Genomic DNA, 20,565 nt, shown 5'->3' on the forward strand with positions numbered 1-20,565 from the left:
TTCCACCAAAAAGAAACTAATCAGCGAAAAAAATTAATTGCCAAACAAACTATTTTTTGCCCCAACACTCGACGACCGCTGCATCGCGCGAGTATCCTACTAATATATATATATATATATATATATATATATATATATATATATATATATATATATATATAGAGAGAGAGAGAGAGAGAGAGAGAGACAGATAGGTTCAGATATTTAAAATAATTATTGTGTTATTGTATATGCATAAATGTGGGCCAATCAAAATTAAATAAAAATTAAATAATTAAATAAATAAATAAGGGTAATTAAGTAATTTGTTTAGTAACTTCCAAAATAATAATTATAATCATGGTATTGACTTTTAACCTAATCTCTGCAGTTTAAATCTTGTTCCTCTCTTTATCTAAAAACCAAATCTTGGCCGATCTGCAAAATTGGAATAGACTACAAACCGGCCAACTCGTAGCCCTCAAGAAAACCCGTATGGAGATGGACGAGGAAGGCATCCCGCCCACTGCCCTCCGTGAGATCTCCCTCCTCCAGATGCTCTCCAATTCCATCTATATCGTCCGCCTCATCTGCGTCCAACACATCCACCATAACGACAAACCCCTTCTCTACCTCGTCTTTGAGTATCTGGACACCGATCTCAAGAAGTTCATCGATTCTCATCGCAAGGGCCCTAATCCCTCTCCTCTACCTCCTTCTCAGATCCAGAGCTTTCTGTTTCAGTTGTGTAAAGGTGTTGCTCACTGCCATGGTCATGGTGTTCTTCACAGGTATCCATTTCCTTAATCTCTACCTCTCATATTCCCCTGCCCTCTTTTTTTTGTTTGGTTTAATAACTGTTGGAAAAAAATATCAGAGATCTGAAGCCACAAAACTTGCTGGTTGACAAAATATCTAATTTGTTCATTTCTTGGCTGGTTCGATCGTGATCACCACACGAAGAAGGAAGAAGGATTCATGAATGGAGCAGGGGAAGGACGAAGGTGGTTACAGGGGGCTCCGGTGGTGGCATGGTCGAACGCTCACAGTGGCAGCAATCGATTCGATTTGGTGGTTTAGTTGCGGTCATCGATCATCAACAGGTAAAAGAATATTCTTTTTTTCTCTCTCTCTCTCTCTCTCTCTCTCTCTCTCTTTCTCTCTCTCTCTCTCTCTTTCTCTCTTTTCCAATTAATCAAAATAGGTAAAAATGGTGTTTTGGGATGTTGTTTGTTTTATCATGAATCTATGAAATGAACAAATTAGATATTTTGGGTTTGCTTTTGACAGAAAATTGATGGGCGTTTGTAGATGTGATTGGGTTTGTTATTTTCACAGGATGAGAGAAGGAAGAACACGAATGGGGGAAATGCCCTCTTTTTTTTGTTGGTTTGCTGGGTACATAAGGGCAAGAACAAGATTGTTCTTGTATTTCTTGACTGGAATCCATGTAGAATGAAAGGAAACATGGGGTTCATTAAGAGGAAACGTAGAAGAGAGGGGTGAGTGGGGTTGATCTTGTGACAACATCTATTGTGAAAAGGAAATACTCTTTCCTTTGGAATGGAATCATGAATTTTAATTCTGTTGGAATGGAATCATGAATTCTAATTCTAATTTTGTTGTATGAAATCACGAATCCAATTATGTTGGAATGGAATCATGAATTCTAATTCTGTTGGAATGGAGTATGGATATTTTCTCACTGATTTATGCATGTTCTACAATTCTTGGTTTTCTCACTGATTTATTTTTCATTTGCTAATGCATTATTTGAATCTAAACTACAATTTGGTTTTGTTTTCACAAAAGTTGATGCTTGAAGAACGGACCACAAAATGGAAAGTGATTCTAAGCAACATTATTATTTTAGAATGTATTAGTGTTGTTGTTAGATTTTGATGTTTTCTTTCCTGTTCTGAAAGTTTTTTTAGTTTTATTCTTTAACAATAAATGTAATTCTTAACAATTGTTACCCGTATTTTATAAGAAATAATGTATTTTTTGTTTTTATTCTTCAATTGTTTGTTCAAGAATTTGTTATTCTACAAGAAGTTTTTAAAGTCATGATCAAGAAATAGGTTCAAGAATATTTTTATTATTTATGGTTCAAAAATATTTTTATTTTTTGAATATACTAATAAACATATTATGTCAGAATGTCCGAATTAAAAGAATTATAATTCGTAAAATCGGATTTTTAAAATTAATAGAATCTATGATCCCTTAAAATATGCAATTTTCCTTTATTAAATCTATATTAATTGACTAAAATACCCTTGTAATTAAATTAGATGATATTTTCAATTATATTTAATTAAATAATATATATTAATCACTTTCTTAAAATAAGTAAAATTGATTGACCCACATTTATACATACAATAACATAATAATTACTTTGAATAGAATAACCTAAACCTATATATATATATATATATATATATATATATATATATATATATATATATATATAAATCCTTTAAAATTTCTAAGTTTTTCCATCTGACTCTAAACAATACATCTAGTTATATAATAAATAATTAAACATTTAAAAAAAAAAAATTCAAGTGAATGGACAAGAATCACATCAACTCCCAAGTTTATTCAGCAAATTCCACTTTTCTTGAGCTTTCCACTTTGGATACACATATTAAAGAAGTAATATAATTAGGCCACTATATGTGAAAATTGGGTTGCCACGTTTAGTATAACCCCTTTTATAGTCTTTTAAAGTTTATCCTTTTACATGATTTGAATCATTTGATTGTGTGCTCGTTGTTGTATGCTCCATCATGTCTCAAAATGTACGGGAAAATCCATACACGAGGGCCATGACAACTCAACCGTGTGGATTCATGTTATTTCGTTGTTTTAAGTCGACAAAATATCTGTAAAAAGTTAAACAGATTATTTTTGAATTAATATGTATTATGCGAATAATAAAAGATGTCTTGGTGTTAAAAAACCTTGCTTTTAGAACAAAAGCCGAAAAACTTAAAGAAATAATGAGATGGAACTTGTCATACGGTCAATTTGTGATTACGTGTTATAATTAATAATACCGTTCCGAAAGAGTCAACTAAGTCGTAAAACTAGAGTCGGGAAAAAGTCGAATCACTTGCATATTGAATGGGGACCAAGTGTGTTAAGACATTACCTCAATGTTTGAAGAATACTTTGTAGTTATAGTGATCTTAAAGATGGAGTGAGTACAAATGTACGTAATAGGAGTAGACAAGAAACAAATGTACACATTTTAGAAATAACAAGGAAACACAAAGAGGCATATCTAGAACCCAGGCCCGTCCAGAGGGTGGACGATAGGGGCGACCGTCCCGGGCCCATCTTTTAAAGGGACCCAAATTTTTTTATAGAAATTGTTATATTTAGAAGCTAGTAAAAATAATTTTCTTTTAACGATTCATTTGTTATAAAAAACTTGATGACATTTGTGTATTTTAAGGGTCCATTTTTTTCTGTCGCCCTAGACCAAAAATATGTTTGGAACGGCTCTGCTAGAACCCTTGGGTGACTTAGAGTCTTAGACCACTTGAAATCGGGGCATGAACTTTGACTTGTAATACACTCCCCCACTTGATTTGAGTTTGAGTTTGGAAGAATGATACGCCGTGTGGTACGAGTAGATTTTCCATTCAAGATATTTACAGGTTTTAAGATTTCTGTGGTATATTTTTGTTGAGATATGAACATGCATGTTTTTATTTCATGAGACATTAATGTTGAGAAAATAATTTAGATTCCCGAGATCGGTAATTGTGATATCCCTAATTTTGATGGTCTGAAAAGACCTTTTTATTTATGTTTATATTAAATTAGAGTAATCTTTCGTGAATGCGAAATTTGTCCAATAAAAGTATTTCCGAAGAAATGTTTTTCATTGGTTATTATAAACTCGGGATATCATAACTGATACAAGAAACATAAACATAAACGTAGTCATTACAACCCTTACAACATCTTTTATACTATGACCTATATTTCCTTGAATTTCTCATCGGATCCAAACATCATCATTTTTGTACTGCTTCATGTGAGACAAAGAAACTGAGTGAGTTAGTTTGAGAAACCTAGTGACATAGGGTTTTCAACTCACAATAATATAATTAACTTTTGTTTAATTATCTATCAAACAATTAACCTGATGACCCATCCCCGTTTTCTTCTATATGTATTTATATGTAACTATCCTAAGGATCATTGCCAATGTCGTATTTTCTTATATATTCATCGCTAAGGACCTCTCCTAAGGATCATCGCCAACATTGCATAGACAGTACTGTTTTGCAAGAATACTCTCCCCCACTTGATTTGAGTTTGAGTTTGGAAGAATGATACGCTGTGTGGTACGAGTAGATTTTCCATTCAAGATATTTACAGGTTTTAAGATTTCTGTGGTATATTTTTGTTGAGATATGAACATGCATGTTTTTATTTCATGAGACATTAATGTTGAGAAAATAATTTAGATTCCCGAGATTGGTAATTGTGATATCCCTAATTTTGATGGTCTGAAAAGACCTTTTTATTTATGTTTATATTAAATTAGAGTAATCTTTCGTGAATGCGAAATTTGTCCAATAAAAGTATTTCCGAAGAAATGTTTTTCATTGGTTATTATAAACTCAGGATATCATAACTGATACAAGAAACATAAACATAAACGTAGTCATTACAACCCTTACAACATCTTTTATACTATGACCTATATTTCCTTGAATTTCTCATCGGATCCAAACATCATCATTTTTGTACCGCTTCATGTGAGACAAAGAAACTGAGTGAGTTAGGTTGAGAAACCTAGTGACATAGGGTTTTCAACTCACAATAATATAATTAACTTTTGTTTAATTATCTATCAAACAATTAACCTGATGACCCATCCCCGTTTTCTTCTATATGTATTTATATGTAACTATCCTAAGGATCATCGCCAACGTCGTATTTTCTTATATATTCATCGCTAAGGACCTCTCCTAAGGATCATCGCCAACATCGCATAGACAGTACTGTTTTGCAATACATGCCCGTAAGGGTTAGAGTACATCGCATGAACATATAGTTCATCACTTAGAGGTTATGAACCTGCCAGTGTTCCAATGGACCGTTAGAGTGGTCCGTGGTCGTTATCTATACACCGTTAGATGACTACATCGCAATATCGCAAGTAAAGTCATGGCCTCTTCTAATCATTTTTCATCTCTCATCTCCAATCTCTCATCACCGATCACTACCCAATATATATAATATAAGTAAAAAATAATTATGCAATTAAATCAATAAAATATCATCCCACAAAACATCTTCAATATAGATAATAAGCACATATATTGATGGGTTATGAGCATTCTAACACTCCTAAGTGTACATGCAACCCTAGAAAAACCTTGGATCTATGTTTGTCTAAAATACGTGCAAAATACTTTTTCCAATGTTCATAAACCTATCTAGCATACATGGGGAACTTTATAATATAAAAGATAGCTAGAATTACATACCTTGTAGTTGTTATGATTCCTTGAAACCTTGAGAGCCTAGCACCCCAAGTGTGATGCCTCAAATGCTTCACACAACACCAAATGCTTTGGAATGACTTTGAGAGAATGCAAACACTTGTAAAAATCGGCCTAGCCCTCTTGTAACTATGTGTAGCCCATTTTGGTAGAGAACATGTTGCTTATATAGTGTGTCACATCTAGGGTTACACCATGTAAACCCTAATGTGACATGACTCTTCATTTCCATGACCCATGGGTTTGTAACTCCCATGGAGCCTCCATGAAGCATCCAATGGGTTTAACCCAACTTGATAATCCATGGAGCCTTTTAGCCCACTATACAAGTTATGGATGATTTACATAATCAACCCATATATTTAATTAGTCACCTTTTGATCACTTAATTAATTCTAGATTCATTCTAGATCAATACTAATTAAATAATACTATTAATATATTAGAACTTATAATATATTAATAAACCACAAGTGTTATTTCTCTCATTTAGTCTATCCAAATGCATGATGCCATGCAACCCAAATGGACCATGCCGAGTCGGGTCAAGTACATACCAGAAATAGTTATGGACTTAGACACCTTATCCAACAGTCTCCCACTTGGATAAGTCTAATAACTATAACTGCAAGTATGACTTCAGGAACCGATCAGCAATCGTAGCTCTTTTCAACGTTTCTCGGAACTGAGAAGATCATGATACGCCATTTCAGATAAGTGATCATATAATCCTCTGTTCTAGATATCAGCCGGACAAATACATGGAACAATGTCTTACTTTTGTCCAGCAGTTTGTTTCCCGATTTCCGATTTGTTTGACATAGAACTTAATTGAACACATCAACTCAGTTCTGACCGGGCCCGGTACATAGGTCAAAACAAAATCATCGAGGGGCCCAGATATCGCCTCTAATCCAAGAAGGAACAGATAAACTTCGACTCATATGCTTGTTCTACTACTTGTTAAATCACTCACAAACGCACGTTTTATAACATCGAGTTACCAATGTGTTTTCGCACGATCAATGCATAACCAACTCATAGACAACAAGTCATATCTCTAGGTTTGAAGACTTATATGATATTACCGTCTCGCGATCACTCGAGATAAATTCCATGAAGTGATACCAGCGAGCGTGGGTTGAATCCGATACTCAGAACTTATGAGCACTCATGAGTGTTGAGGCCATGTCCAACATCTTAGACCTCTACAACCAACTCATGACAGTCTTAATTCATATCTACTTCCAACATAAGACCGACTGTGGATAATTTGAATAATATGTAAAACACAACATAAATATTCTGGAAGTCAAAACATGCAAAAGAAATAATAGTAAACGATTGACAAAAGATAGCAACACTTTCCTCATAAATAAACACAACTTTTATTCATCATTAAATGTCAATTACAGTTTACAAATTTCAAAACTATCTAACTACTAAAACTAATATCATCCTTCAGCCCTATGCTCCTTGCATGCTGGAGATGCTTAACCTTACCCAGTCCCTTCGTGAGGGAATCTGCCGGGTTCTCATCCGATGATACCCTCTTTGCCATGAGGAGTCTTTCTTCTATTCGATGTCTGATGAAATGGTATTTTCTGTCAATGTGTTTGGATCTCCCGTGATCCCTTGGTTCCTTTGCTAAGGCAACTGCACTTTCACTATCACATAAAATATCTATGGGCTCCTTTATAGCTGGTACAACTCCAAGGTCTCCAATGAAGTTCTTTAGCCATATAGCCTCCTTTGCTGCCTCGCTTGCCGCTATATACTCTGATTCGCAAGTTGAATCAGCCACTGTCTCCTGCTTGGAACTTTTCCAAGAAATTGCTCCTCCGTTCAAGGTAAAGACCCAGCCCGACTGAGAGCGGAAATTATCCCTATCAGTCTGGAAACTAGCATCACTATACCCTACAACTCTCAAGTCATCTCTCCCACCAAGGGTAAGGACCCAGTCCTTAGTCCTCCGCAGGTACTTGAGAATGTTCTTTACCACCGTCCAGTGAGCCTTACCAGGGTTCCTCTGATACCTGCTAACCATGCTCAAAGCAAAGGCTACATCAGGACGAGTGCAGGTCATAGCATACATGATCGAGCCTACTGCAGAAGCATAAGGTACTCGACTCATTTCTGCTATCTCAACCTCGGTACTCGGGCTTTGAGTCTTACTCAATCTAGCGTTACTCTGGATGGGTAACTCTCCTTTCTTGGAATCTTGCATGCTGAACCTCTTCAGCACCTTATCCAAGTATGTACTTTGACTGAGTCCAATCAGTCTTTTACTCCGGTATCTCAGAATCCTTATCCCTAGAATATAGGCAGCTTCTCCTAGGTCTTTCATAGCAAAACACTTCCCAAGCCAGGACTTCACTTCCTGCAAGGTTGGGATGTCATTTCCTATGAGTAGTATGTCATCCACATACAATACCAAAAAGCTAACTATACTCCCACTAGCCTTGACATATACACAAGATTCATCTTCACTCCTTGAAAAACCAAACTCTTTGACTTTCTCATCAAAGCAAAGATTCCATCTGCGAGGTGCTTGCTTTAATCCATAAATGGATTTCTTAAGCTTACACACTCTATTAGGGTACTCTGTGCTGACAAAACCCTCTGGCTGATTCATGTAAACATCCTCAACCAACTTTCCATTGAGGAAAGCGGTTTTGACATCCATTTGCCATATTTCATAGTCATGAAATGCAGCAATGGCTAACAATACCCTAATAGACTTAATCTTGGCTACTGGTGAAAAGGTCTCATCATAATCAACTCCTGGAGTTTGAGAAAAGCCCTTTGCAACCAGTCGCGCCTTATAAGTGTGTATATTACCATCCATGTCGGTCTTCTTCTTGAAGATCCATGTGCACCCTACTGTCTTACGACCTGGTACATTGTCAACCAAGTTCCAGACTTGATTGTCATACATGGACTGTATCTCGCTGTCCATTGCCTCTTTTCATTTGGCAGACTCGGGGCCTACCATGGCTTCCGCATAGTTGTTAGGTTCATCCAGACTTACCAGTGTCTCATCACTGGTAAGTGTCTCACCTTCCGCAGTAATATGGAAACCATAATAGTGCTCAGGTGCATTCCTAACCCTTGTGGAACGCCTCAGAGGTACAAACATGTCAATTAGATCAACATGAGTTTCCTCCTCAAGTTGACTGCTAGGGTTTGAGGTTCCTTCACCACTTGACTCCTGAAGTTCTTCAAGGTCAATTTTCCTCCCACTGTTTCCTTGGCTTATAAATTCTCTTTCTCGAAAGACACCCCTTCTTGCTACAAATACCACATTCTCACTGGGTCTGTAGAAGAGGTAACCAAAGGATTTCTGTGGGTAGCCGATGAAAATACACCTCTCACTTCGAGGTTCGAGCTTGTCGTGAGTCTCGCGTCTCACGAAAGCTTCGCAACCCTAAATCTTGATGTGGGCTAGACTAGGAACTTTTCCAGTCCACATCTCATGAGGTGTTTTGGCAACCTTCTTTGTAGGGACCATATTAAGGATATGGGCGGCAGTCTCTAAGGCATACCCCCAGAATGAGATTGATTGCGAAGCTCGACTCATCATGGAACGAACCATGTCCAACAAGGTTCGATTACGCCTCTCAGCTACACCATTCAACTGTGGTGTCCTGGGAGGTGTCAATTGTGAGACAACCCCACATTCCCTAAGATAGTCGAGGAACTCTGTACTAAGATACTCACCACCTCGATCGGATCGAAGCATCTTAATGTTCCTGCCCAATTGATTCTCTACTTCCTGTTTAAACTCTTTAAACCTATCGAAAGTCTCTAACTTATGCTTGATTAAGTAGACATATCCATATCTACTATAATCATCTGTAAAAGTCACATAATAACGATTAGCATCCCTTGTGGCAGTTTTGAAAGGTCCACACACATCCGTGTGTATGAGATCCAACAAACCTTCACCCCTTGCACAAGAACCAGTAAAGGGTGACTTTGTCATTTTTCCAAGTAAGCATGATTCACAACTATCATCTGACTTTAGGTCAAATGACTCCAAGACTCCATCCTTTTGGAGTTGGCCTATGCGTTTCTTGCTTACATGTCCAAGACGACAATGCCATAATGATGCTTTATCCAAGTTATTATCATTAGTAGAATCAATACACAACACATTATTTCCTAAATTATCTACAACAGACACAGCTTCATACACACCATCACAAGGTAATGCTTTAAAATAAAACACATTATTAAAGAAAGCATTTATTCCACCAACTTCATTATCAAAAGAAAATGTAAAACCTTGTTTGTACAAAGCATGAAAGGAAATAACATTTCTTGCCATTTCAGGCGAATAACAACATTTATTCAAATCTAAAGTAACTCCACTACTTAGCAATAAAGTATAAACTCCAATCTTGGTGACAGGTGAAACTTCCTTATTCCCCATGATCAAGTTTATCTTTCCATGCTCCACATTCTCACTTCTTCTTAGTCCCTGCAAATCAGAACAAATATGAATACCACAACCGGTATCAAGGACCCAAGAGTTAGAATAATGTGAGTTATTAGATAATATTGTGTAAATACCTGTATGGTTGGGTTTCACTTTCCCATCCTTCAAGTCTTGCTGGTACTTCGGGCAGTTCCGCTTCCAGTGTGCCTTTTCATAGCAATAGAAGCATTCAGCCTCTTTTGGGTCAGAAGAAGGAGTGACGAAACCTTTCTTGGTTCCACTTGAAGAGGAGCCATCAAGGGTCTTACCCTTGGTACCCTTCGAAGGGGTCTTCCTCTTCTTACCTTTCCCTTTCCTGATTTCCAGGACAGTTGCGGAGTTTGGAGTAGGAGTAGAAGTAGTAACAACCGACTTACCTTTAAGACCTGATTCTGCGGTCTTAAGGAGTCCCTGAAGTTTGCTGAGGGTGACTTCTTCCTTGTTCATGTGGTATGTCATGCGAAATTGATCATAACACGATGGTAAGGAGTGCAAAATGATATCTATTGCTAACTCCTCTGGGAAGTTCACATTCAGCTTCATCAAACGGTCCACATACCTCTGTATTTTCTGCATGTGGCCCGTGATGTGACACCCAAATTTTTTTTTTTTTTTTTTTTTTTTTTTGCAACAATTTTAAACTTTTAAAACCCATCTTAAATTAAATTAAAACAACTGAAATAGTCATAACATAATCCATCAGCTTAATAACCATATAAAATAAGTGCGGAAGTAATAATAATAATAAGGTCCCAACAAAATAACTAGTAGCGATGTCCCGATGCTCCATGTCAAGCCTTAGCCTCTTTAATCTTAACACCTGAAAAGTTATAAGGGAAAAACGTAAGCACAAAGCTTAGTGAATTCAAACACAGACATTGTACCAACATTCATATTTACTAGCCCTAATCCATTTTCCAATTATAACGATAAAGACAAAGAACGAATCAATGTCTATATTACGAGAAGGACTTGTAGGTTTGAACCGCACCGGGAAGATCCCGTATCATTTGGCCCTAATCACCGCACCTCACGAAGAGTATTACGTTGGTGATCTTACCTACCCACCGCACCGGTAAATCCGTATCCTTTGGTGGTGTCCCCATATCCATAATTAGTTACATACAGTGCACATGTACGAATTAAAACAATACTTATATAGCATGCTTTTATAATAAATTCAAATAATCACACACGAGCTAACTAGCAAACACAATCATCAATACAACGGTGTGAGAGAACTCACCTTGAGTGAGTATTAAGGATGGCTAACAATCAAATAATGCTACCAAGCTTGAGCAAACTTCAAAACCTCGCCTAAGAAGGACTAAAGGTTAGAAACGAGAAGTAATGAAGCTATGAGTTGAGAAAAGAGTAATCACAGCAAGGTCTCTAAAACAGACCTGCTGTTCAAAACGGATTTACTCCAAAATCTAAAATAGAAACATAGCTTTAACTAAATTTTATAGGAAACTATGATTGCTCAGGATTCCATAACTATAAAGAACTCATTCTAACTCCAAAAGATGAATTAAATATGAATTTTACAAAATGGTGTATCACTTCTGTCTCCAACAATACAGTCAAGTGATGTTGGCCAATTCTACCCAACTTGTGAGTAGAATTCGTCCAAAAGAAAATTAAGAGAAGTAAAGGACATACAAGTGAAAGTCTCAGAGTTGGAATTGAATGAAAAGTATCTCTCAAACTCCAGATATAAAATTCACATTGTGGACAATCACAGCACTAGCAAAAGCTGGTGACTGCCCACTGACCTGGAGTGTGGATCAATTCTAACCAATTTATAATTGGAAATAACACCCCATATTCTCCAGATCTTAAATTCATAATATAAGGAACATATAGAAACTTGGAATCACTCTGGATCCTTTTCCAAGCCTTAGAAATGATGAAAACAAAATGACATATCAGAACAGACCCGGATCAGACCTAACAGCAAAGATGCCATTCTTTCACATAGATAAAGCCCTTATCAGTGAGGTTGGCCTTCTTAAGAAAGTTAGCCAACTCAATGTGTGAACTTTTGGAACTGGTTTGGGGTCCGTTTGAGTTCTAGAGCTCCAGATATGATTTTTACAAAATGACTACAGATCTGATGGAAAACAGAATCGTAGCCACCCGTGATTCCTTTTTGGCTTATCCATCCTTCTCCTTTTGAAACACATTTTAAGATGTGTTCATCATCCCAATTCAGTCCCCATGATAATGGTGGTACTAAAAAGGGTTAGGGATCATTAGGATTTCATTTAGCCTCAAGGATGTAATAATAATCAACATGAAAATAAACATAAGCACATAAAATCATCATTCTCCCTTTTAGGGTTTCCATGATCTTTTGCCACATGTAATCCCCTAGATCCATCATCCACCATATATGGGGTGAAGATAGGATCTTGAGATGATGTATAACATACAACTACAAATAAAATAAGAAGGAGAAGAGGTGAAGATGAAATCATAAAACTAGAACAAGGTTATGAATCAAGTTGTAAGAAAGGATAAGGAGGTTCATACCAATACGAATCAAGGGTGGAAATGAACAAGAATTAAGCTCCAAACAACAGCCCTTTGGCTGCTCTTGATCCCAAAGAGAGAGAGAAGGATGGCGTGAGGGCAGTGGCGGAGCCAGGATCAAAGTAAATGGGTATCCCAATTTTATTTTTAAGGTAACCCAAAAACTTTTTCCGGGGTACTTGGGCTTCCCCGATTCAATTTCGGTTTTCTAAACCCAAACCTTAATCGAATCTTTAGATAACCTCAAGTCTTGTTATATAAACATGAAGTTGAAGTATATTTTGATACTTGAATCGATGTGGGATTCAAAGTAGATATCAAATGAAGTATGAGGATAACAAGCTTATATAATAGACAAAAATGGTTGAGTTTACATATGTTTGGCGATGTGGGATAGAATAGGCCCATAGCCTATGGACTTCAATAAAAGGAGTTTACAAGATGATCAAAAGAGTCCAATAACATAAGAAAATCAGACATTGGTTAAATAAATTAACCCAAGGTTACAAGAATAATTGAATTAAAATAACTAAACGTATCGAGAAAAATCGGGGCGTTACAACTCTCCCCCACTAAGAACGGACTTCGTCCTCGAAGTCAACACCTAAAAACAGATCCAGATAGTGAGCCCTCATCTCGCCTTCCGGTTCCCAAGTCCATTCCGAACCCTTCCTATGTTGCCACTGCACCTTAACCAGGTTTATAGTCTTGTTGCGGAGAGCTTTCGTCTTTCGTTCTAAAATAGCGATTGGTTTCTCAACATAATTGAGACGCTCGTCAACCTGTATGTCCTCCAGTGGTATCACAGTGGTCTCATCAACAAGGCATTTTCATAACTGATACACGTGAAACTTATTATGAATTAGACTAAGCTCTTCAGGCAGCTCTAAACGGTAAGCCACCTTTCCCACACGGGCTATGACCTTGTAGGGTCCAATGAGTCGGGGTCCGAGCTTTCCCCGTTTTCGAAATCGAATCACACCTTTCCAGGGGGAGACTTTGAGCAACACATAATCTCCCACCTGGAACTCAAGATCGGAGCATCTTTTGTCGGCATAACTTTTCTGACGACTTCTCGCTGTAACCAAATGATCCCGAATCACGTGGATTTTCTCTGTAGTCCGAAGCACGATATCGGTACTCCCAAGTACCCTCTGCCAAACCTCACCCCAACAAACGGGCGCCACGAATCATATCTAACAAAGACGACACCATCGTCATCCGGAGACACTTAGATCGAATCGGTTCGGCAAATTGTTTACGACTGAGAGCATCAGCTACAACATTAGATTTACCGGGGTGGTAGTGAATTTCACAATCATAATCTTTTACCACATCCAACCATCGGATCTGCCTCATGTTCAAATCCCGCTACTCGAACAAATATTTCAGACTCTTATGGTCAGTGTATATGATACACTTCACTCCATAGAGATAGTGTCTCCAAATCTTAAGAGCGAACACAATAGCCCCAAGCTCCAAATCATGAGTGGGGTAGTTTCGTTCGTGGGGTTTCAGCTGTCGGGAGGCATAGGCTATCACCCTGTCCCGTTGCATTAACACAACACCAAGACCCTGAAGCGATGCATCACAGTAAACCACCATATCCTCAACCTTATCAGGTAAGGCCAAAATCGGAGCATCACACAATCGCTTCCTCAGCTCATCAAACGCAAATTGTTGCTCCGGGCCCCAAACGAATTTCACTGATTTCTTGGTCAATCGGGTGAGTGGCAAGGCGATTTTAGAGAAATTTTCAATGAACCTACGATAATAACCGGCTAAACCCAAGAAACTGCGAATTTCAGAAGGTGTTTTTGGAATCTCCCATTGTTTAACCGCATCAACCTTGGCTTGATCGACCTTAATACCGTGTTTGTTTACCACATGCCCCAAGAACTGAACTTCTTCTAACCAAAATTCACATTTTGAGAATTTCGCATAAAGCCTTTCTCTTGCCAGAGTTTCCAGAATCTCCCGAAGGTGTTGCTCATGCTCCTCTTTGGTCTTAGAATAGACCAAGATGTCATCAATGAACACTATGACCGAACGGTTAAGCATCGGGCTACACACCCGGTTCACGAGATCCATAAACGCCGCGGGTGCATTGGTGAGCCCAAAAGGCATCACCACGAACTCAAAATGCCCATAACGAGTACAGAATGCTTTTTCTCAATGTCTTCTTCACGAACCCGCATCTGATGGTAACCGCAACGTAAATCAATCTTGGAGAACCAAGACGCTCCCTGAAGTTGATCGAAAAGATCGTTAATACGTGGAAACGGGTACCTATTCTTTATCGTGTACTTGTTTAGCTCCCTATAATCAATACACATTCGCTGGGATCCATCTTTCTTCTTCACAAAGAGAATAGGAACACCCCATGGCGAGCAGCTTGGCCATATAAACCCTTTATCACTTAGTTCCTAAAGTTGATCTTGGAGCTCTTTCATCTCAGGTGGTGCCAAGCGGTAAGGAGATTTAGCTACCGGAGTCGCACCCAACACCAAATCAATGCGAAACTCCACTTGCCGAATAGGTGGCAAACCAGGGAGTTCCTCCGGAAAGACATCACTAAAGTCGGAAACGATAGGAACGTCGTCTAGTGCTATAGTAGAAGAGCAAGAAGCGATGGCCACGCGGGGAATGTCCCCCTGAATGATAAGTTCTCCACCTCTAGGGTTTTGAACACGAACTTGCTTCTTACGACAGTGGATTTCCACATCACACGCATCAAGCCAATCCATGCCTATGATAACGCAGAGCTCTCGCATCGCAATAGGGATAAGATCAATGGGGAATTCAACTCCAGAAAACTCGAGATTGCAACCCCGATAAACATCGGTGACATAAATAGTGCGGTTGTCGGCAACTTCGACAACCATTGGGTGAGCCAATTTTCCGATACTACGCCCCAAACAATTAATAAACATGCGAGATACAAAAGGATGGGTAGCACTGCTATCAAACATAACAACATCGAGCTCGGAATCTAGCAAATAAGTGCCTGCCACTGTCGCTGTAATCACCGACTCCTCCGCAGTCATCTGGTGAGCACGACCTCGTGTCACCATAGTGGGTCCCTTAGAGGACGATGCAATTGCAGGATTTGTACCCCCGTCTCCTTTACCAGTCTTCAACTTCGGGCATTCGGGCTTCTTGTGTCCCGTCTCGTTGCAGTGATAGCAGACGGGAACAGCAGAAGTAATATGAGGTGCTGCACTCGCAGGGGGATCCCTACAATTCTTCCAATGATGCCCTGGCTTTTTGCAGTTGTAGCATATCAATGGATTTTTCTCGCCCTGAAGACGTCCTATACTCATACCTTGACTTACTACCCTGCTTTCGCTTTTTCTGGGCATCTCTGGATGTCTTGGAAGAGGTGTCATTGGCCTCCCTCTTGGACTGGGTCTGCAACTCGATTTCCCTCCTCCTCGCTGCATTCATGATCGCGGATAAGGTCGAGAACTCCTGCATGCTAACAAATTCCCGAATCTCGGTACGTAGGATGGCCATGTACCGGCTGACCAACCAGGCCTCGTTCCCAGCAAACAAGGGGCAAAAAGATAGCATCTCCAAGAACTTGGAGTTCAGTTCGCTAACGGACTCGGTAGTCTGCTGTAAGGCCATGAACTCTTGCTGCATCCACTGCTGCTCCACCTTAGGCACCTATTGTGCCTCGAACCTCTCCACAAATTGGGCCCAAGACATGGTCCTCACTTCTTCTTCGCTTAATAGAGCGGTGATGGTGTTCCACCATGTCTTTCCCCTTTTCTGCAGCTGATTCATGGCGATCACAACTTTGTACTGGTCCGGACACCCAACAGTCATGAAGGCGCCCTCACCATCTGACACCCAGTGCTTAGCAGCAACTGGGTCGGATTCACCATTCCAAAGAGGAGGGCTACACTTGCTGAACTTCTCGAAGTAGTATGTCGAATCCCGAACGGGCGGAGCCGGTAACGCTCCCCCGGGAATAGCTGCGAGGCGCTCATCCAGAAGAGTACCGACTTGGTTGATTATGTCATTGGTCACACCCGGGATTAGTTCGTTGAAAGCGTTATTGAATTCCTCAACGACAATATCCCTAACTTGCTCCATTTGGAGCTGATTAAGTCGAGCAGGCGGAGCCATTGGTATCCACAGAAGAAGGAAAATCTTAGAAACAATTCAGCCTAGATATTTCTAGGAAGACAAAACACTCAGCTTGCCGAAAATTTTTCAACCTTGCCCCGACCCGAAACCGGCACCGATGTTTCAAATAGTAGGGGCCCTTCTACTACCTTCCACACAAGTTCCAATTTCGCATTCGCGTCTAGTTTCAAAATTTCCAGCTCGCTCTAGCCGTTAATTTTACATCTCTCTCACATGTTAACATTAAATAAGTGTGTAATCTAGCATTTTAAGACTAGTAGAATCCAATTCATAGTCAACAATTTAACATAAACATTTAACATAAGAAATAAGGCTTACTTGGCTGGCCGACTGGCACACCGCGACATCTTTCACTACTAGTCTTCAGAAAATTTGAAAAATCTTTTAAAAAAAAGAGAATAAACTATTATAGAGCCTCAAATTTGAGTCTAGAACATCCACAAGAATGCCTAGTTCCCTCAAACTGTGGCTCTGATACCAACTTGTGACACCCAAAATTTTTTTTTTTTTTTTTTTTTTTTTTTTTGCAACAATTTTAAACTTTTAAAACCCATCTTAAATTAAATTAAAACAACTGAAATAGTCATAACATAATCCATCAGCTTAATAACCATATAAAATAAGTGCGGAAGTAATAATAATAATAAGGTCCCAACAAAATAACTAGTAGCGATGTCCCGATGCTCCATGTCAAGCCTTAGCCTCTTTAATCTTAACACCTGAAAAGTTATAAGGGAAAAACGTAAGCACAAAGCTTAGTGAATTCAAACACAGACATTGTACCAACATTCATATTTACTAGCCCTAATCCATTTTCCAATTATAACGATAAAGACAAAGAACGAATCAATGTCTATATTACGAGAAGGACTTGTAGGTTTGAACCGCACCGGGAAGATCCCGTATCATTTGGCCCTAATCACCGCACCTCACGAAGAGTATTACGTTGGTGATCTTACCTACCCACCGCACCGGTAAATCCGTATCCTTTGGTGGTGTCCCCATATCCATAATTAGTTACATACAGTGCACATGTACGAATTAAAACAATACTTATATAGCATGCTTTTATAATAAATTCAAATAATCACACACGAGCTAACTAGCAAACACAATCATCAATACAACGGTGTGAGAGAACTCACCTTGAGTGAGTATTAAGGATGGCTAACAATCAAATAATGCTACCAAGCTTGAGCAAACTTCAAAACCTCGCCTAAGAAGGACTAAAGGTTAGAAACGAGAAGTAATGAAGCTATGAGTTGAGAAAAGAGTAATCACAGCAAGGTCTCTAAAACAGACCTGCTGTTCAAAACGGATTTACTCCAAAATCTAAAATAGAAACATAGCTTTAACTAAATTTTATAGGAAACTATGATTGCTCAGGATTCCATAACTATAAAGAACTCATTCTAACTCCAAAAGATGAATTAAATATGAATTTTACAAAATGGTGTATCACTTCTGTCTCCAACAATACAGTCAAGTGATGTTGGCCAATTCTACCCAACTTGTGAGTAGAATTCGTCCAAAAGAAAATTAAGAGAAGTAAAGGACATACAAGTGAAAGTCTCAGAGTTGGAATTGAATGAAAAGTATCTCTCAAACTCCAGATATAAAATTCACATTGTGGACAATCACAGCACTAGCAAAAGCTGGTGACTGCCCACTGACCTGGAGTGTGGATCAATTCTAACCAATTTATAATTGGAAATAACACCCCATATTCTCCAGATCTTAAATTCATAATATAAGGAACATATAGAAACTTGGAATCACTCTGGATCCTTTTCCAAGCCTTAGAAATGATGAAAACAAAATGACATATCAGAACAGACCCGGATCAGACCTAACAGCAAAGATGCCATTCTTTCACATAGATAAAGCCCTTATCAGTGAGGTTGGCCTTCTTAAGAAAGTTAGCCAACTCAATGTGTGAACTTTTGGAACTGGTTTGGGGTCCGTTTGAGTTCTAGAGCTCCAGATATGATTTTTACAAAATGACTACAGATCTGATGGAAAACAGAATCGTAGCCACCCGTGATTCCTTTTTGGCTTATCCATCCTTCTCCTTTTGAAACACATTTTAAGATGTGTTCATCATCCCAATTCAGTCCCCATGATAATGGTGGTACTAAAAAGGGTTAGGGATCATTAGGATTTCATTTAGCCTCAAGGATGTAATAATAATCAACATGAAAATAAACATAAGCACATAAAATCATCATTCTCCCTTTTAGGGTTTCCATGATCTTTTGCCACATGTAATCCCCTAGATCCATCATCCACCATATATGGGGTGAAGATAGGATCTTGAGATGATGTATAACATACAACTACAAATAAAATAAGAAGGAGAAGAGGTGAAGATGAAATCATAAAACTAGAACAAGGTTATGAATCAAGTTGTAAGAAAGGATAAGGAGGTTCATACCAATACGAATCAAGGGTGGAAATGAACAAGAATTAAGCTCCAAACAACAGCCCTTTGGCTGCTCTTGATCCCAAAGAGAGAGAGAAGGATGGCGTGAGGGCAGTGGCGGAGCCAGGATCAAAGTAAATGGGTATCCCAATTTTATTTTTAAGGTAACCCAAAAACTTTTTCCGGGGTACTTGGGCTTCCCCGATTCAATTTCGGTTTTCTAAACCCAAACCTTAATCGAATCTTTAGATAACCTCAAGTCTTGTTATATAAACATGAAGTTGAAGTATATTTTGATACTTGAATCGATGTGGGATTCAAAGTAGATATCAAATGAAGTATGAGGATAACAAGCTTATATAATAGACAAAAATGGTTGAGTTTACATATGTTTGGCGATGTGGGATAGAATAGGCCCATAGCCTATGGACTTCAATAAAAGGAGTTTACAAGATGATCAAAAGAGTCCAATAACATAAGAAAATCAGACATTGGTTAAATAAATTAACCCAAGGTTACAAGAATAATTGAATTAAAATAACTAAACGTATCGAGAAAAATCGGGGCGTTACACGTGATGGGTTCACCATCCTTCATTCGGGTTGTTATCATGGAGGAGATGATTTCATATCGCTCTTGACGAGCACTTTGATGGTAGCGGTCCATCAAATCCTAGTGCATCTCAAAAGGATAGTAGTCCTCATAGGACTTTTGGAGCTCGGCTGTCATAGTGGCCATCATGATGCAAGCCACTTTGGTAGCATCTCTTTCATGTGCCTCATATTCAGCAAACTCTTCAGGAGTAGCAGTCGGCTCAGGTACCTTAAGCTCCTTGTCGAGAACATATTCTTTGTTCTCATACCGAGTGACCATCCTGATGTTTCTGATCCAATCAGTAAAGTTGGATCCATCAAAGATGACTCTCCCATAAAGGTGTTGGGTTTTGAGCATTCTAACACTCCTAAGTGTACATGCAACCCTAAATACCTTGGATCTATGTTTTCTCTATTATACATGCAAATATGATTATCCAAGGTATTATCCTAACTAGCATACCAAAACATTGATACTAGGATAATAAAATAGATAGAATACATACCTTGTTGTTGTTGCTTGACTCCATGAAGCTTGAGAGCCTAGTGCCCCAAGTGTGACACCTCAAAATGGTTCACACAACATCATGAACTCTTGGAATAACCATGAGAAGAAGACATACATGTTCAAATCGGCTAGCCCTCAAAATATGTATCACTAGTGCCAATTTCTTGAACTAAAGGGGTTCTTATATAGTGTGGCTATTAGGGTTACACCATGTAACTCATGACTTTACCCATTCCTTATGCTCCATGGGTTTTAACCTCCATGGAGTATCCATGGATCACCACATGGGTTAAACCCAACATAAAGGAATCTTGGATCATAAGCCCACATATATAAGAATGAATGATTTACACAATCAA

General features: G+C 38.6%; 1 pseudogene; it reads left to right on the forward strand.

Annotated features, from left to right (window-relative positions):
• Positions 1–480: 480 nt before the first annotated feature.
• Positions 481–929, forward strand: LOC145130526 (cell division control protein 2 homolog C pseudogene; annotated as a pseudogene).
• Positions 930–20,565: the final 19,636 nt, after the last annotated feature.

The sequence above is a fragment of the Lactuca virosa genome, chromosome 8 (genome assembly GCF_052849685.1).
Source record: "Lactuca virosa cultivar CGN04683 chromosome 8, Lactuca_virosa_CGN04683_v6, whole genome shotgun sequence".
Taxonomy (NCBI): domain Eukaryota; kingdom Viridiplantae; phylum Streptophyta; class Magnoliopsida; order Asterales; family Asteraceae; genus Lactuca; species Lactuca virosa.